Genomic DNA, 24,435 nt, shown 5'->3' on the forward strand with positions numbered 1-24,435 from the left:
TCCTAAAAGGAGAATAGTTAGTCTCCCCAGAAGAGCAACAAGCAGGCTGCTCGCAACAACTGGAACATATGCAGTGGCTAAGCAGGCCTGGAGAGGTGGGATGGCTGTGTTTCATAAAGATGAATGACATGAGTGCTCTCCCCATAAAGTTCACAGGGCTACATGGAAATCGCTGTGCACTGTTCTTCCCATTGCATTTTCAAATGGCTCCCCTGGCCAGGACATAGGTAATAAGGGGGAGAGCAGCTTCGGCAAAAGATCTGGCCTAGACACACACATACTCATATTTCTACTTTTGCCAACTGTCCCTTACAACTCAGCCAATGCATGCTGCCCTTTTCAACAAAAGGGAATACAAAGGAGGAAAAGGATGTTTTGAGCGGCAGTGGAATCTGAAGTTCACAGAGCAGCAACTCATGGTATTAGATGAAGAAGTTACAAAGGGGGCACCCAGGCAGGTGGACCACCTAATGGCCAAAACTGCTCCAGCAAAGTACTCCCAGCTGTGGGACAGGGTGCAGGACGAAGTTATGGGATAAACCTTTAGTTCCCCCCCACAACAAGGGACTTGAAAGAGAGCTCTGATTACATGACCAGAAGCCAGAACACGTGCAGACTTGAAATATTCTGCTGCAACAAGTAAAGGATCAGAAAACAAACCTTCTCTGCCTATGTCCCGAGACCTCTTCAAGAAGTCTCTCCTCTTCAACACCTAGTTCAAAACGTGGCCCCTGTGCCACCTTACTCGCTAGATGCCATCTGTCCCTCTCCTCCCCGCCACCATGTACAGCTGTACCCCTCCTCTGTGACCCTGTATCCTAACCCCACTGTATATATATATATTCTGTTGTTACCTCTGTTATGCGTCTGTACTGTTGTATTGCTCTTTAAAGTGCTCTGTTGTGTATCTGTATTGTTTTTTACCACTGTAACGCAGTCCTTTGCTTCTCAAAGCTAGCTCTGTGCTCAATAAATACCATAATAATAATAATGACGTGGTGTGTTCACACCATCACATCTGAGCACAGGCAGGAGAGCATGGCAACTGGAGAGGCTCAGTTCCAGAACACTGAATGCACCCTTGGGAGGTAAAGAGCACCACTGTTATTGACTTCACTGGGATTGCCGGATCGGTGATGCAGCGGTTAGGAGAGACACATGTTTTTACCATTGAGTTACCTACTCACGTATAGAGTCAACTACCAATGTCCTGGGGGGAGACGCTGTTGCACAAACGACAAGATGGCCATGTTCGTGTGAGCTCCGTGGATGTCATGAACTCTCCAGCATAATCCATGCATTTGCTGTGAAGGGCAAGGTACAAAGGGGGGGGGGGCACCCGGCTCAGCAACAGTGGTGGCCTCCTCACTCTCCTGAGGTGTGAGGCAACCTACGATCTCCGCCGCCCTGCAGCGCGGTGCCCCAACCCTAGGCTGTTACAAGGGACAGCTAACCACTGCACAGGCATGAGAGCGGGCAATATGTTGTGATCCTTGGTCTCTTCCTATCCCATTGTGAGACAGTGCATCTTGTTGAACACATCTTGGGGGCCTGATTACAGTCAAGACCTAGGAAATGAGTGTACACCCTGGTTCCCCTAACCACGCCCACACAGGGAGCAGGGGCTACGGCAACCAGGCCGCAACTGCTTTTAGTTACATATTTAAGGTAAGGACAGTGGATACACCACACAACATAGATAATGGCGGTATTGGTAACCGACACCAGGGCTGGGCAGCCGCTGCTGCAAACTGAATTACTCGGCTTCCCCTTCTGTTGGTGGCACTTGTCCCTCTGAGGTGGAGGAGAACTGGTCCTAAAAGTGGGGGACAACCCGACCATTCAGCAAACTTGTCGCTACACACTGATTCCTAGTCCCTCCCCCTCTCCCCACAAAGGACAGTTGGACCTGGGCTGTCCTGCAGTATCACCATCAGTGACATGCACAGTAGGTATATCGCAGTGACCCGGATGCGACCTAAAGGCGGGGTGCGTGTAGGACACGGCAAAAGCAAAAACATTTAGGGTGAAGGACAACAAAAAGGGGAACCACCTAATGGGCTTCCCACAACCATACGGCTTGCTACATAAGAAGCTTGGTCTACTCAGCTGATGCTCCAGGGTGCACTGTGTTGCACGCCAGAGAAGCACCAGTGGCCTAATATAATGCCTAAAGGACACCCCCCAAAAAAGTGGCACCATGGATAAGTTCACCAAGCCCGCTGCTAAACACCTAGACTCCAATAATGAAGGATGCAGTAGCAAAGAAACACCGACAATGACCCCTGTTTCATCCCATACCGACCCACAGGGAGAAGTGACTAATATGCAACAAGGATTTGCATCCATAAACAAAAAATTGGATGGCATAAATGTTACTGTCTCCACAATCCGTGCCCAGTTGGAAAGAGCTACTCATTGTATTACAGAGGATGAGACGAGAATAGGCACGGCGGAAGATGCCATAGAATCATTGTAGAACACAGTCACAATGATGGCAAAGGACCTTGACAGCATCAAAATGAAGTGTGAAGACCTAGAGGCGAGATTATGGCAGAACAATGTCCGCATCATAGGAGTGCCGGAGGATGCCTTGAAAGGCTCCATTGAAACAGCAGTGGAGGGCCTGTTGAGAGACCTGCTAAGAGACCCAGGCTGGTCCCAAATGTTCATGGTGGAGTGGGCACATAGGTCTCTGGTGGCAAAACCTAAGCTCAAGGCCAGTGATTGCGAGATTGATGAACTATCGTGATAGAGACATGGTGCTGAAATCAGCACGGGAAAAGCACGACCTAAAAATGGGCTCGAGCGTGATTCGCATTTTCCCAGACTTTACACTGGCGGTAAAGCAGGAGAGACGCTCATTTGTAGGAGTCAAGACATTGTTGAAGGAACGCCAGATACCCTACACAATGGTCTATCCAGCCAAGTTACGCATGCAATTTAAAAATAAAACCTCCTTCTTCACATTCCCAGGGCAGGGGGCATCATTTGTTGCTCGAGGAGACGCTCAAGGCATTGGTAATATGGCACTATACCAGTGGCTGTGGAATATGTACTGCAATCTTAGTAAGGGTTGATTGACAATTATTCTATGCTCCGGATCACAGTGGGTGGTGAAGTGGGTCGGGACAGAGTTGGGCAGTGCATTCTTGTTGACATTGTGTGTAGACTATGTCGGTCCCCTTCAGGGATTATGCAGTTCATTATGTGTGGTGGCAACATAGGTTTAAGTATTCACAAAGGTTAAGCCCAATTTAAGTTTGATACTGCCCAAGCTGGGAGTTCTAAACACCACGGAAGCAGTCACCCCCAATGCAAGTGAATACTTTGTTTAAACCAGTTAAGAAGGGAGAGGGGCTGGGGGATAACATAGTAAAAGTTTGGGTCACTAGGAGGGAGGGAGAGGCGGGATCTGGGGAGAGTTGGGCTAAAACAGTTTTGAAAATGCACAGATTGATCACAGCAAACTATGGCTTTTTTGGGAGATGGTATAGGAATTTAGAGGTTACACAAGGACACGTAAGAAATGATGGCCACCCGACTGGGGTAAAGTTGATTAGTTGGAATGTGAGGCGTTGAGCTCGCCCATAAAGATGCGCAAGGTAATGGTGTATGTGAATAGGCAAGGGGCTCAATTGTTATTCTTACAGGAAACACATCTGCTTGACCCCAGGCACAGAGAGTGGCCCCAGGGTGGGGAGGGTGGCGCTATTATATTTCATATTCAACTAAAGCCTGAGGAGTTATGATCTTGGTCCACTGGTCGCTACCATTCATGCATTATGCGACAGAGAGCGACGGATGTGGTAGATACGTGATTGTGCATGGTAAACTTGGGAGTGCTGAAGTTCTGCTGATAAATGAGTATGGCCCCAATATAGATGACTCTGAGTTCTATGAAGAAGTGTTTCGAAAGTATGCTAAGTATCCCACTGCATTGGTGATCTGTGGTGGCGACTTAAATACCATTCTTGACACTGTTCTAGACCGCACATCAACATCGATCAGAACCCGACGAGTGCAGCTGACATGATACAAACACATATTGTAGATCTGGGTTTGAAAGATGTATGGCGCTCGTTGCATGGATCACAGAGGCCATTCGCTTTTTACTCCACGGCACACAACATGCACTCCCGTATAGATTTCTGGCTGCTGTTCCAGAGGATATTAGGATGGGTGGTTGAGTTCCAAATAGTACTCAGAACACTATCCGATCACTCCCCATTGATGCTCACATCGAACATCCCCAAGGCCGTTCCCAGAGACCTCAAGGGCGCTTTAAAGCTGCATCCCTGTTAGACCCAATATTTTGGTCCAGTTGACTTCTTCGAGAATAATGAAGAGTCGGTGGACACACGAGTAGTCTTGTGGCAAGCATTCAAAGTTTACATGCAAGGGGTCGCGATGTCCAGGGAATTTGGAGTCCTCCAAGATATCAGGTGGGGGACTCAAAAGGCGGGAGGAGGCTTTAGTAAAACTGCAGACGGAATATGCAAGTAACCCGGCAACACACATTAACGGAAAATTAAAATAAAGCTAGATGAGTACCGAGAATTGGCGGACAGAGAACTACGCTACTTTCATAGGCCGGCAACATCACGAAGATATGGGAAATAAGAGAGGCCAGGGAAGCTTCTGGTACAGATGGTCTTTAGTCACTGGGGCAATACATCTATTCCGTGTATAGCCAGGCGGGATGGGAGAGTAGTGAATAAAGTGGAAGCAGTCTGTGGGGTATTCTACGACTTCTATGAAAACCTCTATTCACCGCAAAATGTAGCCATAGAGGGTGAAATAGAGGAACACCTAGCCAGGATACCCACGAGACGCTGCTGTCTACAGATGCCCGTGATGCACTTGAAACACCTATAACATTGGGTGACATAAAGGAGGTGATCAAAAGGATGCCAGGAGGGAAAGCACCCGGCTCCTACTGACTGGGCACAGAGTTTTACAAAGAATTCAGAGACGCCTTGGCTCCTTGTTTACTGTCGGTCTGGTCAGAGGCTTTGGAGACTGGCATTTTACCAGAATCAATGCGTGAGGCGGTTATCACCTTACTGTTGAAGCCTGGGAAGGATTGTGGGTCATATCGTCCACTATCTCTTATGAATACAGACGTAAAAATGTTTGCCATGACACTAGCCTCCCGACTTAATCCATTGATGCCCTATATGGTGCACAAGGACTAGGTGGGCTTCATACAGGGGCGATCGACAGCATCCAACATACGGAGGCTGTACAATGTCCTAGCGAGGATACCGCAAGACACTGAGGGAGTTGTGTTGTCCCTGGATATGCAAAAAGCCTTTGATACAGTGCACTGGCCATTGTTTAGGGTGCTACACAACTATGGGTTTGGTCCTAATTTTATAAAATGGGTGTGGCTTCTGTACACACAACCATATGCCAGAGTGTGCGTAAACAGAGTGTTGTCTGCAGTTTGGACACTTGCAGGAGGAACCAGGCAGGGCTGCCCACTATCTCTGTTGCTATTCGCTCTGGTATTAGAGCCCCTGGCTGATCTCATGAGGCATGACACGCTCGAGCTAGCATAGCCATAGCTGGCCCGGCAGAATTAATAATACTCTACGCGGATGGCATCCTGATGTATGTGAGGAGACCTGAGAGGTACTTAAGCAGGGTGATAATGGCGGTCCAGGAATTCGGGAAGTACTTGGGCCTTCACCTGAACAGCAATAAGTCTGAGGTGTTCCCGCTGACGGATGGCACAAAAGAACCCAGTGACCTGTTCGGACTGAGATGGTCATCCAAGCAGGTAAAATACCTACGGGTCGAGGTGGCACGCTCAGCTTCCCTGGTGCCCTCCCTGAATTATAACACATTTGTCAGGGAACTGTGCAACAAACTCGAAAGATGGGAACAACTCCCCATCTCGCTGATGGGACGAGTGGCATTAGTGAAGATGATTATCCTGCCCAAATGATTCTATCTTTTTAGCAATATATACCCCTATGGCCTGGCAGGTCCTTCTTCACGAAGGTGACCGGAACGTGCTCTGTGTTCGTGTGAAGGGCAGAAGCAAGGGTTAGCTGGAAACGTCTCACTTTACCATACGAGCAAGGGGGACTAGCTGCCCCTGACTACGAGCCGTACTATCTGGCAGCCCAGACATACTACGTGGCACACTGGGTGGAGGACAGACCACACATAGCATATGAGGAACTACAAAGACAGGGAAGAGCAAGGCCACACTTTTACATGGGGTGGCAACGGGAAATCATAGAAATAAGAACCACCTTGACCCAGTACTAGCCACGCAACAGCCATGGCGGAGACTAATCCATACACCCAATGACACAACAATATACAGCCCAGCTATGCCAATCTGGGATGCTTCATATCTGGTCCCATCCAGAGATCCAGTGCTGGCTACACACTGGCGCAGAGCGGACATAATGTACGTTGGCGATTTGTACCATAATGGCATATTTGGAGGATATTAAGACACAGATAGGGGACATCCCACTTCCGAAGCTACAATACTACAGACTGAGATCAGCAGTGGCAGCTGTATGGGCTGTATTCCCTCAGGAACCCCCTCATTTCAGAGTCTGAACTACACAATCTCCCCTGGCACGAACAAAAACCTGCCTCTGCAATTTATAAACTAGCACTGTCGATAAGCGAGGTCCACACACCTGATGTTAAGGGGGAATGGGAGAAAGACCTAAACACTACCTTTATGGACACACACTAGCTCTAGTTATGTAGGCTAATTAAAAAGGTGTCGTACAACTCTAGATACAGATTGATCCATTTTAAAAATATTAAATGGAGTGCACCTCACACCAGCCCGTCTTAAGAAACTGTATGCTACAACTGAAGGAAGGTGTCTGAGATGCCAAAGTGAGGATGCCAACATAATGCATATGTTGTGGTCTTGTGGGGTACTCACCGAATATTAGCACAAGGTATGTGATGCACTTGTTAAGATGGTGGATCTGCCAATAAAATGGGAACCTGCAATGTGTATACTGGGATATGTGCTCAAAATGAATCCACTGAAACGAAACCTTATAAATATTGGTCTGCTGATAGCTAAACGTGCTGTTTTAATGAAGTGGAAAAGTGCTATGTGGCCTACAGCTGAGGAATGGGAAAGAGATGTGACCTGTGCGAATGAGAAGGAGGAAGTATACTCCAGCCTAATACCTATTACACACCGACCAAAGGATATTTGGCGAGGTTTCCATCAACACCTGATTAATAAAGAGTCTAATGGAGGAGACGGGAATGTGCTGCTGTGTTAAAAAGTTGTAACCTGATCATGTACTATTCTAAGGACTCCTGTATAAGTATCACGTTGATGTATGTATAAGCAATACTGTATCTCTGTGCCAAGTTAAATAAAGTGTTTTTAAAAATACCAATGTCCTGTGCAGGGGTGCACTGTCCGCTGTTTGCCTTGGGAATCCCACATATACTCTTAAACATAAGGCCACCATGACAGTATGTAAAGAGAAGAGGAGGCCCGACAATCCAATCGAACTGGAAGCCTACACCCACATGAGTGCAACCCCACAATATAAACATGTACGCCGCCTTTGGCCCTGCACTGTTGCACTCTGAGGCCACCCTTTGGTCATTTGCACTGCAGAGTTCAAGATTATTCCTAAATTAATTATGGGTGCATGGCTTACTTGGCTGGTATTTATCTTCCTTCAATACAACTTAGCCAATTTTGCCATTTGGTTCAAATATCTGTGGTATGACCAGATTTGTGTTTTCCATGTCCGACAGATGTGTGCAACAGACACAAAGAATTACTCTGTGCACATGTATTTAGCCCAGTAATAGTCCTGAAAGGCACACATCATGGGAAATGATGTCAATTTGTATCCATGCACAAGCTGACTGAAATGCACCATCTGTCACCCCCTCACCCATTCATGTCTTTAGGGGCTCAACTTGTGCCATGGCCCACATCTCTAATGACCCATGACATCCAAAACACCAATATCCCATTGGTGCTATACTACGTGAGGGAGAAGATAGGCTCATATGCATAGACAGATACCCCTACGTGTATTTGAGGCCTCCAAGGTGCCCTACCCTCAGAAGCATGAGTCAACTAAACACTATCTCCTGATTAGTTCACTCCCTCGTGTCCCATTTTGGATGTACAGCTGGTGCTTCTTTCTCTTCCTCCTCAACACTGTCATGTGGGATGATGACATTGTTGAACATGGGAGCATGGTGTCCTGTGCACGCATTATGTTGCTTGCAACGCACTCACTCTTCTGAGGTTCATACATACGTTCTGGAGTCCTGAGGAGCGTTGGAGAGTACACATTTCTGGAATCCATTTTTCGAGCCTGTGAGACTCGGAGTGCTGCTGACTCACTCAACTGGGCTGGTGTGTTTAAAAAACCTTTCACAGCGTGTAGCATGCGCGTGAAGTCTGGGTTAAGTGTGTTTCCCGTCTTGCGGTCTGTGGCTCGGTGGAGAGGTGTTGAAGTGTGGAATATACGGTTAAAAGCAGACTGCCTGACTGGTAAGATCATTAATCTGTAATGCTTGGGAAAGCAAATGGGAAAAATAGTAGCAATAATAACTATAACCTAAATGGCGGTGTCAACTAGAAGGATAACCAGGTAGTTATACAGATTGAGGTGCCCACAAGGGGGTGGGGGTCAGGGTCAACTCAACAAGCGAGCACGAGTACAAACGGTATCGGGAAAATCACCACCTACTTTCACCCAGAAAAAGAGGGTTGGAAGGGTGAAAAAATGAAACTTTGGACAATTGATAAAACAAGTTGTTGAACTTGTATTACTCGCTACAGACTGAAATAGCAGCCTTCTCACGGATAGACAGGGACATGAGTATGCAGAAAGAGGTGGTAAATGCCACAATGGTTGATGATCAGACACCACAAAGGCCGAAATTAAACCATAGCCTAACCATTACTCTAAAGCTCTTTAGAGAAAGTGTAGGCAGTGTCACTTCCATTGACACAAATCCAAACATCACAGATATACTGACCACAATAACTACTCTGCAATTTTCCACTATGATCTTACTGAAACATTTTGTGTTTCAGTAAGATCCAGTGTGTTACCAGTTTCACCTCCTCTTTGCCAGGGTAGGAGCCCTGACAACGCTATAGTTTCAGGAGCAGCTATACTTCATGAGATCTGACACTGCGGTAGCTGCAGGAGCAGCTATACTTAATTTCTGAGATCATTCAGAAGCCGCCACAATGAGCAAATAGCTGATAATGCTAATGCCCTGATTGCCCGTGCCTGAAGCGGGTTACCTGGACTAAGACCAATGTTTTGTTCTTCCCAGCTGCCCAACATCACGTGGAGTTTCAACTCTGTGGTTTATCGCGGTGAGTCTCTTGCCTGATCCAAGATGGTCGTGGCACTGAAGAGTTTTGTATATTTTGTTTAACCAGGTTGCCTAGCAAACAGTGCATACTATGCCCTCATAGCCTACCAGGGTCCGCTGGAAGGCGGAAGCCTCCCCCCTGCCTGAGGCCCATAACATAAGGCCACCCTGTCTGTGTTTTCAGTTTCACCTCCTCTTTGCAATGGCAGGAGCCCCGACAACGTCTTAGCTGCAGGAGCAGCTATACATCATGAGATCGGACACCGCGGTAGCGGCAAGACCAGCTATACCTCATTTCTGAGATCATCCAGAAGCCGCCGCAATGAGCGGACAGCTGATGATGCTAATGCCCTGATTGCCATGCCTGGAAGCGGGTCACCTGGACTAAGACAGCCGTTTTGTTCTTCCCAGCTGCCCAACACCACGTGGAGTTTCAAATCCGTGGTCTATCGGGGTGGGTCTCTCGCCTGATCTAAGATGGTAACCGCACTGAAGAGCTGTGTATATTTTATTTAACCAGGTTTCCTAGCAACCAGTCCACACAACTCCCTCATAGCCTATCAGGGCCGCCACAAGGTGGAAGGTGGCCCCCACACCTAAGGCCCCTAGCACAAGGCCACCCTGTCTGTGCCTGTCAGTGCCGGAAGAACAGCAGAACGTGAACGCACCCCTATACGAACTTCATGAGCCCCTGATACTCTGAATTGCAGACTGACTCATCCATCGTCCGTGCCAACTGAAATACTCGCATCCAGTGAAATGTAACAATGCTCGTAGATATCGTGCTCTTTTTTACTTTAAGGTGAGACACAACACGATACAGTGTCATCTGGCTAACTACAACACAGCGTATGTTACTTTATAGTCAAACTGTATATTGTATATATAATACAGTATATTGTCTTAACACCTTCCGCCCATGGGCATGTTACTCACCTTTGAGAATCATATAACACAAATCCTATCCGCAAATGCCAAACCGAAATCACAAACCATTTTTCTAGGTGATTTCAACTTAGGCTTCCATTACCCACTTGACAAAAACGCTCTATCCCTAGCCAATACTATGTCAGCACTGGGCCTCTCACACCGGATCCAGAATCCCACACATGCAAAAGACTGCACTCTCGACTGGCTTGTGCATATCAACTGCTATTCAACCATCTTATCTAACTCTCCCTGTCCCTGCTCCTATTGTCATCTCATAACTTTCAATACTGATACCAAGATTAGCCGCACTAACCTCCCTAAGCTGGCCCCAGGGGCCCCATGAAGAAATAAATGGAACATCACAGCCAATAACTTACTCCCCTTGTTGCAACCAGTCTTATGTACACAAAACCTCGATCATCCTGATCTGACCAAAAGGACCAAACAGTACAACAAAACCATATTGGCCACCATGGACAAGCTTCCACCACTTGCCTTACGCAAAGAAAAAAAACCTGCCCACTTAAATGGGTGGTTTACTCCTACATTAAAAGCATTAAGAAATGCAAAAAGAAAAAAGTAATCTCAATAGAAATAACTACTTCAGAAATAAACAAACTAGAATTCAAAAGAGCTGCCCATGAATACAAACTACAAGTCATTCTAACAAAAAGCTCACTGTATATTGACAGAATCACTAAGGCTAAATCATAAACAAAAGAACTGTTCTCAATCCTAAGGGAATTAGAAACTCAGATTCCCCCAGTGGAAAGCTGTAACAAGGACCCAAACTGTTGCCTGAACATACAAAATACTGTACAAGATAAAGTTGCATGCCTCCAATCCAAAGTTGAAGCAAAAAGAACCTTAGCCACTCTATCTGATCACCCTAGTCACCATGTGAATCCCCCCACTACCAAGGAAATACCTCAGTGCGAATTTACAGCGGTCACAAACTCAGAAGTACTCCAAATAATTTCTAGCTTAAAACCCGCAAGGTGCCAAGGTGGCCCGTGCCTGGCAACAGTCATTAAAGACTGCGCCCCCAACTAGCTCCATTTATTACAAATCTCATTAATGCCTCATTTAAAAACAATTGTGCCCCTATTGACCTTAAGAATGCCTGGGTATTACCTCTGCAAAAAAAAACAACACTCGACCCAAACATACCTACCAACAAGCCCCAATAACAACAGTACCATTTCTCTTGAAAATTCTAGATAGTGTAGCCTACATCCAAATTCAGAAATACTTTGAAGCTAATAAAATCCTAGTTCTGCAACAGTCAGGATTCCGCCTGAGACATGGGACGGAAACAGTACCATCGGACTTAAAAATCCAAATGGACACCCTAAAGGATAAAGGGAAACTTTCCTTACTTCTCCTCCTTGACCTCTCAGCTGTGTTCTATCTCGTGGACCACAACATATTGTGCAAACACCTGACCTCAGCAGCACATTTCTCAACCAACGCCACCCAATGGATTAAATCATTTCTAACTGGCAGAACCATGCAAGTGTTCTCCCTTAAATCTGAAGCTCCACCCATTATTGTCTCATGTGGAGTACCCCAAGGATGATGTGTCTAGTGAAAGCAAGCATCCCCAAAGGTATTACACTCCCCGCAATGGGAGGCAATAAAGGACACACCCCAGGAGGGAATGAGACCAAGACCAAGTGCGGGTGAATGTAAAAGGTTTTTTATCTAGTCAAATAGGGCATGCAAAGGACTCTGCAAGCTCCGAGAGTGCTCTGTCTGGCAATAGCAAAGACAGTCTCATTTATTACAAAACCACGTCACGAGTCCTACACACTATAGGGGGCACATAGTCTTGGGGATTGGGTGGCGTCGACTAACTGTAGGCGCAGCAGTGATGAGCAGCTCCAGGATTGGTGGACATCAGCGTGGTGCCAACGTGGGGCGGATGGGTCAGCTGGGCTCATCGGGGTGGGGCTTCCAGGCCAGGTGCGGTCAGGGTCGTTGATAGATGGTTGCCCTAAAATTCTGCCCTTGTGGCCACACACACAAACACTCATCCGTTTAGACGATTCCAGCTGTCCTGCAAATCCTGCAATATGTTACTCTAAGGGATAATAGGATACTGGAGAAACACATGCAATGTGAAGCTTTACCAATACATAAGGGCACCGTTACTTCTGACCTGTCGACCCGGTGTCATAAACTTGGGTGTCTGGTCTAAGGTCATGAGGTGAGCTGCCCTGTCATTCTGGTCTTGTTAGATGTAGTGAAGAATGACTTTATGATATGTTAGTACAGGGTTGAATATCTGCTCTCCAAGGCCCATTAACATGGGGTGAGCCGGAGTACTACTGGATCAGTGAAGGTGCACCCTTGGCCCCTTGAGGCGGTGGGGTTTAGGACCAGGTTGAAAATACTTCATTTGGCCGACCATGGCGGCTTCGGACATGGGGGAGGTGAATACTTGAAGCGGGTCCAACGGAATGAGGGGAGGTGAGGCTGTGCTGCCCGCGCACCAGCTAGTCCTGGCGGACCTTGGCGGGAGGAGGGGGAGATGGCCTTGTGTGTGTGTGAGAAATTCTCTGTGCCTGGGCTGCACACTATGCAGAATGAGGAGACGGTTAATAAAGTTGGTAATATTAGAGTGATTACACATTTCTAATGTCTATATATTCATGTACTATTTCATATAAGACTATGAAAGTTTGGCAGTGTTTCATACATCACTGAACATTGGATGACTACATTTTAGCAATCACACACGGTAGCAGTTGGATAACACATGAGGTAGCATTAGGTTTGGTGGTGTACTCAGGGGCATAAAAGCAATATGTTCAAAAGGTGGTAGTACATTTACATTCTTATTCATGCATTAAAACGTGTCCCACTGCACGACACACACATATTCTTGGTAATGCATTTTCCGCCTTCCTTTGTACTTAGCAGCATTCGTTAGTTAGCACTAGGTGGGCTGTATCAAGCCCTTCCATTGAGTCTTCTAGGCACATGGTATCTTACACAGGCTGAGGTCATTCTTACTTTACCAATAGTATGAATTTGTATCCCTTCCCCAACACAGGTGTTTATAATTAACATAGCAACCCTTTGAATCGTTAGACTTTGGTGTGTGGTTGACACTTCATTTGGGGAACATCGACAGGGGTTCTCACAAGGAGGGTATTGACACCATATATTTTACATGTTAGGGGTTAGATGCGGGGTCGAGGCCTGTTCGATTAGGATGGTTTTTTGTTATTTTCCAGTCTTGAACCGCGAGTCAGGTCCCTTCGGAGACAGTGATGTACTGCGGAAGGTAAATGATACAGTGTTTGTTCTGATACTTGTTCGCGTCTGGTTGCTCGTGAGAACGGACCTTCAGTGGGTCTACCATGGGGTGGAGGTGCCGGGGGAGGGCATGGCTCCCTGTGCACAGTGAGTGGGGGCCAAGCTGCAGCACTAGAGGCAGGCTGTCTCGTTCGGGTTCAAGTCGCTATTATCTAAAATTGAGTCCTGATGCTCCCAAAATGGAGTCCATGGTCTGTAACAGTACAACTCGATTGGCCCTATGTGTCGATCAGCAGCCACCCCGTTAGCTGAGCACCTGTAACAGGAGGGCCCCTGACAAGCCATGAACCTTCACGTAGGTGGGGTATGTCGGGGAGGGGGTCTCATGGACCTATCCTCCCATATGTTTCCCCCCTTTCGTTACTTAAGTAACAAATACTGTAACTCGCCCAACCTCTGGCATTCTTTCTCATTTGCAACAGCCTCATCCCATGCTGGGGTGCCTTTTATTGGCATCCAAGCTCTACAAACCCCCTGCAGGCTCTCCCCCCTTCTAGCATATTCATCTGGTGTGCAGGTCATGTATATACATCCCCCATCTCCTTCCAAGTCCACCCATACTTCCGTATACCACTCTCGTTCTTGGGGCTCCTTTATTGTGGTGTGATATAACCTATCTACTATATCCCCATCATAATATATAGGCATCATTCTATACTTTGGTTCAGGGTCCTCACTTGTTTGTACATGAGCTTCTTGCATGATCTGTGCCACTCCTCTAGTGTTGCCCACTGTCACCATCATCATTGCGCATTTAGCCACTGCATTTGTGCAACATCAAAGACCCAGCTGGCACACGCAAAAAATCAAAAGTAAAAATACCACAACAGGCATCAGCATTTTGACCGTCAATCCCAGCCATGATGGTACCCAGGAGAAGAGGTTGCCGAACCAGGTGCTGGCGTCTGCTCCACCTTTGTTTTTCATTTGTTCCCCCAGGTTGTGCACTGCTGTGATAACATGTGACAGTGTACCATCATCTGCGTCTTCAGAAGGTACAAATGTGCAACATGCGCTCCCGATTTTTCGGCAAACACCACCGTCCATTGCCGTTAGCAGGTCTAGGACATACCTGTTCGGCATGGTCATTAACTGCAGGGCTCTTAGCTCCACCTTGATCACGTTAAACCCTTCTTCAGTGTCGTTAGCCAGCTGGATCAGCTCCCAGCGTGTGATTTGGAGCCATTTTGCATTTTCCCGCGCCTGGATGCTTGGAACGAGTGAGGCGAAGAACGTTTCTGCAGAATTGAACAATCGATCTTTGTCTGGAATCTGCACCAATAATTCTGAGGAGGCTTTGGATATGTAGTTGGATGATCTTCGCCGCCTTGATAACACCTCTTGCACATTTCCGGGAGACAGGGCATACAGTTGTGGCTCTTCTGTTGGCTGGGTGTTTTGCTCACGGGGGGCATCTGGCACTCTTTTTCCCCTATTGATATGGCTCTCTGGAATCACCATCAATGCTGAATGCAACGTTGCAAAGGAGCATGTGCCCCTCCAGGAATGCTGGAGGCGCTAATATGCCTGTTTACCGCAGACCCAGTAAGTGTCCATTAGTGCTGATGTTCCGTTCTTCGTGTCTGGGATAGTGAGTGTCCGGTCACAGTTCTTATTTACACCCATTGAGTTTTTCCCTTCACCCTGGAAACACAGATCATATGATATTTCTTTTTACAGTTTGAACGGCTTTTCTATGGCGGTCACCCAGGTCAGTTTCATGATGTGCTCCTTCCAAACTGGTGTGCACGTTTTTTCGATCAACTGTAGTTTTTCAGCCGCCAGTCCTCGCAGCGCTTCAGCTTTGCATGATATTTCTTCATCTTTCCATATATTGTCCAAAAAGAATGTCCCTTTAATCACGAAAAAAGGTTCTTTCAAACATATCACTCCTTTCGCTCTTGAGTAACAGGTTTTCTCATTTTGCAGCATTTCAAAAGAAACTTTGTGTGCCTGAAAGGTGTTCTTAATTCTGCACAAAGTGAGTTGAAGGAAACATTGGGCATCTGCAAGAGGCAATTCTTCAGGCAACAGAACTTTAGGTGTACCAGAGGCGTGGGGAATCAGGGAACAGACATAACAACTCTCGTTAGTTATCTTTTTTGCTAAGGTAGCTCTTTGATTCTCGGGCTATATGTAATATTGCCCCCCCTTTCCCCGCACCCCCCTTTTCCCATTCATCATATAGAGACAGAAACCTCTCTGCCGTTTCTTCATTCTCTTCCTTTCTGCCTATAGGTGGTCTAGTTTCCGCTGTTGGGGTAACTTCTGGTGAGGGCAGTGTGGCAGTAGTATCGTACAACCATGATATGACAGAAGGGTTACGATAGTTTAGACTGTAAACATTGTATTCTGAGACATTTGAGAGTGGAGTTAGATTTATACTCTGGCTGCTATTGATGTTATTTGAGGGCTGTGTGTTGGGCGGGACTGTACCATAGCCCCATACCAGCTGGAATCCGTTCCATATTAGGTAATCAACCTCTTTGACCACCTTGGTTCCATTTCCCATGTTAGTTCCATTCCCTCCCCCCTCATTCATCTCGATAGAGATGAATGAAATGAACCAATAAGTAATGAGTCCAAACATCATTGCAAAGAATAAAACAGCACACACAAACAGGCCACATTCATATGAATATCTACGTAAATCGAATACTTTATTTACATTTCTAACTGCCCTAATGTTATTCGTTGCGGGCTGCCCGTTCATTGCCATGGTTACTCCTATATGTTAAAACATAAAAGTGCATTAAGCATACTTAAACAGTTGAACTCTTGATTTTATTATATAATAGAGAGAGAGAGAAAAAGAGAGAGAGAGAGAGAGAGAGAGAGAGAGAGAGAGAGAAGAGGGAGAGAGAGAGAAAGACATTTAATAATTGCAATTCATGCTTATATACATTTTCACATTTTCATTTTTATTTTCCATTTGGCACAGAAACTATTTTCGTCAATGTAGATTTTCTTGTTATCATTCTTTTACTCTGTACCCATTTTAATATTAATCGTTTTGCTTTTTATTTTACTGTGAAATCTCTGCTGTCGTCTGTGCTTCTTCTTCTCGTTCCTCTCTGACACTGTCACATTTTTTACGTACGTCGATCAAATGTAACCAATATCTCAAGCCCTTTACCTTCACCGCAGTCGGTGTGCAAAATATCACCTCATAAGGGCCTTGAAATCTTGGGGCATTCCACCTCCGTACGAAACTTCATACAAAAATCATGTCTCCTGGCATTAACTGCCCTTGTGGGCTCTCCTTGACAAATGTTACTGCCTCATTCCCTTCTTCTCGTGTAAATGGTGGTGCAAGCTGCCTAGATATCATGAGGCTGCTCAGGTGAGTTTTGTCAGATAGTCATTAAATTCTTCTCCTAGTATTGTGGCGCTTTTGTGCGCATCTGAATGTCTGTGGAGTGGGGAGTGTGCTGTGTACATGCGTCTTCCCATCACGATTTCGTGCAGTGACAAATGCTGGTCCTTGCTAGGCTGATTTCTGAGCTCGAATAAGGACAGAGGCAGACAATGCACCCAGTTCTTTTTGAGGGAAAAACACAATTTTGACAGCCTACCCTTCAGAAGGCTGTTGATCTTCTCAACCACGCCATTGCTTTGCGGATGATAAATCGAGCAAATCTTATGCTTAATTCCTAACAGAGCTGTTGCTTCTTTAAAAAGTTAATTAACAAAATGTGTGCCATTATCCGAGCGAATCATGTCGCAAATTCCCCAGCGTGGGAATACTACTTTTGCAGCGCATTTGGCATCAGGTCGTGCACATGGCCCTGCTTCAACCCATCTGGACAATGAACAAATGACCACTATCATGTACCGTGCACCATTACACCTTTCTCCCATATCTGCATAATTAATATGGTTTGGGTATTGTTCCTCGCAGTGTCCTTAGCGTCATTCCTGAATTGTATATTTGACATGTTGTGCATTGCATTGCTAGTTTTGATATATGTTCCTGGAGGCCTGGTACAAACCAGTCCTCTTGAATCTCTGCTGCTATATGTTGTTTTGCATTGTGGGCTGGGAAGTGTAGTTGCTGGAACGCTACTTCTAAGAGTTTGAGTGGCATTACCACCTTCCCAGTGTTATTCTGACGCCACAAAAGATCTGTTGCTGATTGGCTACAACCTCTCTTTTCCCATAGCCCTTTTTCTTCCTCACTTGCCCCGTCTTGTAACTCCAGTATTTGTGACACAGGCATGTTGTTGTATCCGTCTTGGAGCTCTTCCCTTACATGTTGGTGCATCAGGTACTCACCAGTTAGTACTTTCACTAAGTAGGAGGCTTTCTTGGCTGCAGCGTCCGCTGCTTTTCCCAAAGAGATAACGTCTGTATTAGACGTATGGGCCTGGCACTTCACTATGGCTACCATGGTAGGTTCTTTCAATGCCTCAATAAGTTCTTTCAGGAGCTCTGCATGTTGTACTGGTTACCCATCTGCTCTGTGGAACCCTCTCCATCCCCACCTTGCCAACCCGCCGTGTACTGTAGTGGTCATGTAAGCTTAGTCTGTGTAAATAGTGACTGCGCACCCTTTCGCTGCACGTAATGCTTCAATGAGTGCTATAAGCTCTGCTGCTTGGGCTGAGTAATGGGATGGTAGGCGATATTGTACTATCACTTCGTACTCACCTTCTTCCAATCTCACAACTGCCACCCTCACATGTTTTTCCCCCGTGTCTGGGTTTATTGATGCTGACCCATCTATGAAGAAAACCTCTCCTTTGTTTAGGGCATTTTCACTTACCACTGGGCCTTCCCCTTACTCCCCCTTGTAAGTAGTACAGTGTTCTTGCATGTCTTCTAATGTGCATGGTTCTGTAATGAATCTTGCTGGATTTACTATTTTACATCGGACGATGTGTATGTTTGCACTGGACAAGATTATTTCATAAGCTGTTGCTCTTTGAGTTGTCAGTGTGCTCTTTCATCTTTCTAATATAGCGAATAGGGAGTGTTCCACAAATAGTGTCACGGAGCAGCCCATCACTATTGTTGCACTTTTCTCAATGGCGAACGCTGCGGCTGCGAGAGATTGCTCGCAAGCGAAATGTCCTTGCATTACTGCATCTAATGTGCCACTGTAGTAGGCCAGAGGCTTGTGCCCTAGGGATGTTTTTTGTGTCAATACCGCTACCATGAGGATCCCCTTGCAGTGGGAGAACAGGTAAAAATCTCGTTCGTAATCAGAGTTCACGAGCACTGGCGCGCTCGAAATCAATTCCTTGAGGGAGGTAAATGCGTCACTCATTTCTGCTGACCATTGAATTTCTGTGTTCTCTCGTTGGGCCTCTTTTTGTGCCTGCAATAACGGTCTTGTGTATGCTGCGTAATCTAATATCCATACTCAGCAGTAGTTACACATTCCTAGAAATGTTTGCATATCTTTCACTGTGTTGGGCCGTCTTACTGCTGTAATGGCAGCTACCCTGTCTGGTATTATCTTCTTGCCATCTTGGGAGATTAGCTGTCCCAGGTACAACACTTCTCGTTGGCAGTACTGTAGTTTTCCTCTGTCAACCTTGTAGCCTTTGTGGGCCAGCAATGTCAAGAGAGCAGAAGAGTATTTTCTACATTCTTCCTCATTCTTTGTGCAGATGAGTAAATCATCTACGGACTGAATAATTGTGCTCTCCCTGGGGTAACCTGCAATGTTCGTATCTCTTTCCTCCCAGTGTAAATGCTGTTAGATACCTGCACTCCTCTGCCAACGGGATGGAGAAGAAGGCATTTTTCAAATCAACTGCTATGAAATGTAAAGCATTATTGGGGATGCTGCACAATATGGATGCTGGATGACGTCATTAAGGGGGCGTAGGTCTTGGATCATCCTCCATGCCCCACCTTTTGCTTTTTTGATTGGGTAAATGCAAGTGTTACATGGCGAATTTGAAGGTACTATTATTCCTTGGGCCAGCAATGCGCTTATTGTCTATTTTATACCTTCTTCCCGGGACAGGCGGTACTGTTTTACCCTTGGCAAAATAGCTCCAGGTTTGAGTTTTATTTTAACTGGGGTGACTCCATGCAATAATACCATGTCATGGGGGCCTGTGGTCCACAAATTACTGGGCACTCATTTCATATCGTCATCAAAGAAGGAAGGCCGTACCCCCACCACTGCTATCAGTTGTACTGGCACCTGTCTCTCCTGTATCATGATGTCACAGGGTATTGCTATCTCCATTATCTCACCGTCACTTTCTGAATCTGAGAAAAGATCTTCATTTGATAAGTCTCGCAATGCAATGTCGGCATTGATGCACAACACTGTGCGCCACTCGCAGCCATGTATATCATTTGCAATGACGGCTATTCGTCTAGCTGAGATTTAAACTGCATGCAAATCTAAATACATCACTGTCCCTAGCACAATCTCTGGGCGTGCTATTGGTCAGAAGATGAATTCTGCGGGTACCCGACATTCTAGCTTTTTCAACTCAAGGACTACCCGTGCCAATGTTTTCAGTCCTTGGATAAACACATCGGGATCTACCGGTATGTCGCGCACTTCTGGTGCTGTTGCTCGCGCATGCACCACCAGCATTACACGCATGGGACAGATCCCTGGGGTTGAACAAACTATCCCTCTCTCTGTGAAGGAGATAGTCATATTAAGCTTACTGAGAAGGTCCCTTCCAAGCAAGTTAATTGGAGACTGTTCGTAATACAGGGGTGCCCTCACTGTCTTACCCCCCACAGTGACATCTAAATCTTCTGTGTAAGGAACTTCGACAACAGCCCCAGAGAACCCCTGAGTCTCCAATTTACGATTAGACAGTGGAAACCGGCCTTCACGTAAACATGATTTTTCAGCTTTGAGTCCACCATAAATATGAACTGTTTATTCTCTATCTGCGCCCCTTTCAATGGTTCCTCTGCTGCATTGTAGGTCGTAGATAGAACAGGACTCACAAGTGCTCCCTGTGGGCTGTCCTATGCTGGATGTCTCATGCTCCCCCCTTGACTGAAGACATTCCCTGATACCACCGCCACTCCGCCATACGGGGCAGGTGCACCGTTAGCAGTCGTGGCGAAGGGGTTACCTTGTGTGTATTGCATATAATCGCGACTTTGTGGATGCTGTTGTACATTGTGAGGAGTTTCTCTTCGCTGCTCTACATATCCCTGCTCTGGCTGCCCTTGTGCCCCTCCCATTGGTAATACACAGGGGCACCCGGGTGAGGATGACCACATGGTTGATCGTCTTGATACAAATTATTTGGCCTGCTACTGCATTCTCATGAGAAATGTCCCCACCTCCCACAATTCCAACAGTTCCCTTGTCCCCCCTAGGACCTTGTCCTCCATTCTCGCCAGTTCCCCCGTAACCTTGACCATTCCCTCTGCGGCCCCTGTACCCACCTCGTCCTCTGCGGGGGGCCCACGCTTGCCACTTCGAACCTCCATATTGCTCCTGTCCATTCCACTGTGGCTGCCCGTTGCCTGCCCAATTTGCTGCCATCCTCCCTTGTATCGCTATCGGCCCCTCCTCCTCTTCCCCCTCCCTGTCTTGGGGGAGTGCTGCTACAGCTGCAGCGACCTTCACCAACTTCGTGTGTACTAACTTGGCCTCATCCGCCAACCTTTTTTGAGCAATTTCTTTCTCCCTATCCTTTATTCTTTTGCAGTGGTTCACTATTATGCTCTGTATTTCTGGCCACCCTTTTGCTTCAATCCCTGCTATTTTGTCGAGTGCTTTCTGTACCTCTTTTGGGAGCCCTCTCTTTATTATGAAGTAAAATAGAGATGTTGACTGATACGAGGGCGGTTGCCCGTTTCGGCTCTCCACATCTCCTGCACCCGAAAAATGTAATCCATAGCATCCTCTGCATCATTCATTGTGCACTGCATTACTGACTGTAAATCTGGTGTGTTTGGAAAGGTTTCCCTTAGTGCATCCCATACCCTTGCGTGCACTGTTTTAAAGAATGCTCCATCATGGCGATCACAATCCAATATTACAATGTTCGTTGTAACTAGGAAACCAGTTTTGCCCACACTCTATCTGCCTGGTCACCCACTGCCGATACTAGCAGACTTTTGACATCTCCTACCGCTAATGGCACTCCCGTGGTATGTTTTTCAAATGCATATATCCACTTACTTGCCCCCCCTGATAGCGGGGGCAATGATTTTAACAAATTGGCTTTATCCATCTGGGCCCAGGGTATGTAATTTGGTCTCCCACCTACCCTATGTACCAATGGGAGTTGTAGTTTGCTCTTTGTTGTTCCGCCAGTACTCACCTTCAATCCTTTCTTTCCTAACGTTGCCATTCTTCCCATTCTATTCCTTAGTCTTCCTGTCCATTCCTCTTCCATCGACCTTCCCAGAGGTTTTTCCTCTCCTCTACCTGATCTTCCTCCCATCGCCACACCGAACCTCCCACTTTCCTGTTCTTCATCCTCAATATCGCACCACAGTTCTTCCACTCCCCCAGTAGCCATTCCCTTTTCACCTGTGTTTTCTTCCATCTCCTGTGGCCCCAGTTCTATTATTCGAGTTGGCTCTTCCTGAATCCTGAACAGTATTTCCCCTTTCTTCCATCCTTCTTCAGATGACCTGTCGAGTGCCTGTGCTGTAGGTGTTGGCTCAGTTCTAGCAACACTTGTTCCACTCTGCTCAAATATATTTCTTATTCTAGATAACTCATCTCTTGCCATTGAGAGCCTAGAATCTAGGTCCTCTGTTAACTTTTCAATATCTACCGCTGGGGTGCTTACCTGTCTGCGCTGTCTGGAGCACACACATGGTGGTGGTGCAGTTGGTAGTGGAGTGGCCGTGGGGGCTGCAATGGGCACATGTGTGGGATCACTGTATCCTTCTGCTGGCACTGTTTTGTTTAGGAGGGGGTATTATCGTGTTACCTCTATTGATCCCTCTGTTCCTGTATCCTCCCTTTCATTTTCATGTACTGTTAGGGGAGTGTCAACGGTGGAGGGCAGGTTCGGTACTAGCTCCTTCCTTTTGAGTGGAGGCACTTCCTCGAATAACCTACATAAGTCTAATATTTCTCTTCTATTGTGAAACTGCTTCCCCTTGTAATTCATGAATATACATGTGGCTATCATATCCAGGACACATTTATCGAATGATCCGCCTTCTGGCCATACCTGGGGTAATCCTTCTCCTTTTAATTCTGCTACCCACTGATCGTGGTACTTTTTTATATGTTCTGCATAACCAGGTAGATTTTTACAAATGTGGGCCAGGGGTATCTCCGCCACCATATTATACTCTCAGTGTTTATCTTTCTGTACTATTTTGTGTCTAACACTGTGGATTATAGGTGTGTGTGTGTGTGTGTGACCCTTATCTTAAACAATTCATTGACATATACAAAAGCACTTGCTCACAATATTACTACCTTCAGATCTTACCGGGTCACACTTACAATGACCATACAATAGAGCTATGCAATGTCATCAATTCAACATTATCTCTTTACAACTCTTCAAAACATTGTTAACTTAGCATATGCAAAATGGGGCAGACGTTTAACATACTTTTAACATACAACACATAACATTTACCCTTCCCCTTTTTCCTTGCCCTGCACTTCTCTCCCTTATAAGGTCCCCTTACCCTAGATCATCATTTTGTCCTTAATCCTTTGAAAAGTTTTTATCTTTTGCTCACCACTAAGGTACCCGACTGAAGTAGAAGAAGAAAGAAAATAGCTAGTTCTAATGTATACACCGTGTCTCCCTATTCTCAGACACCTTTATTTTATTCTCCACTGTTCACTTATTCCCAGTACTAGTTAAGATAGCACTATGCAGCGCCGCCTTCTACCCCCTTGCAGATCTAGGTTCCCGTCTTTATCTTCTCTTATTTCCCCTTTTTTGTCCTAATGGCCATATGCAAAGAAAGTAAAGTAAATACAAGTAGCATTAATAGTTGACAGTACCCCTTAAATGACCTCTTGTAATCTGGCTCCCTTCCCCTTCTCCTTTTATAATCACTCGCACTTAATACTCACGTGTCCGTCTTGATTCGAGATTCTCTGGACTGGGTTCATCCAGGCGGCACTGCCTCACACTCAATGGCTGCCCCCCGGCTCCGGCGAGCGGTACTAAAGGGTTTTTTCTGGAGTGGGACCCCATACCCTTTGTCCTATTCGGTGCGCACGTCTAAACATACCAGTTGCTGTAGGCGTCTCCACTGCCACCCGGAATTTCTCGTGCCAGAGGGGACGATGAAAACATTTCAAAATGTAATCACGCTTTCGGTGTCACCACTGAAAGCAAGCGTCCCCAAAAGGCATTACCCTCCCCGTAATGCGAGGCAATAAAGGACACACCCAGGAGGGAATGAGACCAAGACCAAGTGCGGATGAATGTAAAAGGTTTTTTATCTAGTCAAATAGGGCATGCAAAGGACTCTGCAAGCACCAAGAGCGCTCTGTCTGACAATAGCAAAGACAGTCTTATTTATTACAAAACCACGTCACAAGTCCTACACACTATAGGGGGCACATAGTCTTGGGGTTTGGGTGGCGTCGACTAACTATAGGCGCAGCAGTGATGAGCAGCTCCAGAATTGGTGGACATCAGTGTGGTGCCAACGTGGGGCGGATGGGTCCGCTGGGCTCGTCGGGGTGGGGCAGCCAGGCCAGGCATGGTCAGTGTCGTTGATAGATGGTTGCCCTAACACTAGTCAACATTATACAATGTCTTTACTAAGCCCCTATTTGACTGTCTGGACGATCTGGGTGTCACCTATACCAACTACGCAGATAACAACGAGAACCTCCTACCTATCACTGGGGACCATGGTATTGACACTGAAACACTC

This window comes from Ambystoma mexicanum, chromosome 5q, assembly GCF_040938575.1.
Source record: "Ambystoma mexicanum isolate Mex_15411 chromosome 5q, UKY_AmexF1_1, whole genome shotgun sequence".
NCBI lineage: Eukaryota > Metazoa > Chordata > Amphibia > Caudata > Ambystomatidae > Ambystoma > Ambystoma mexicanum.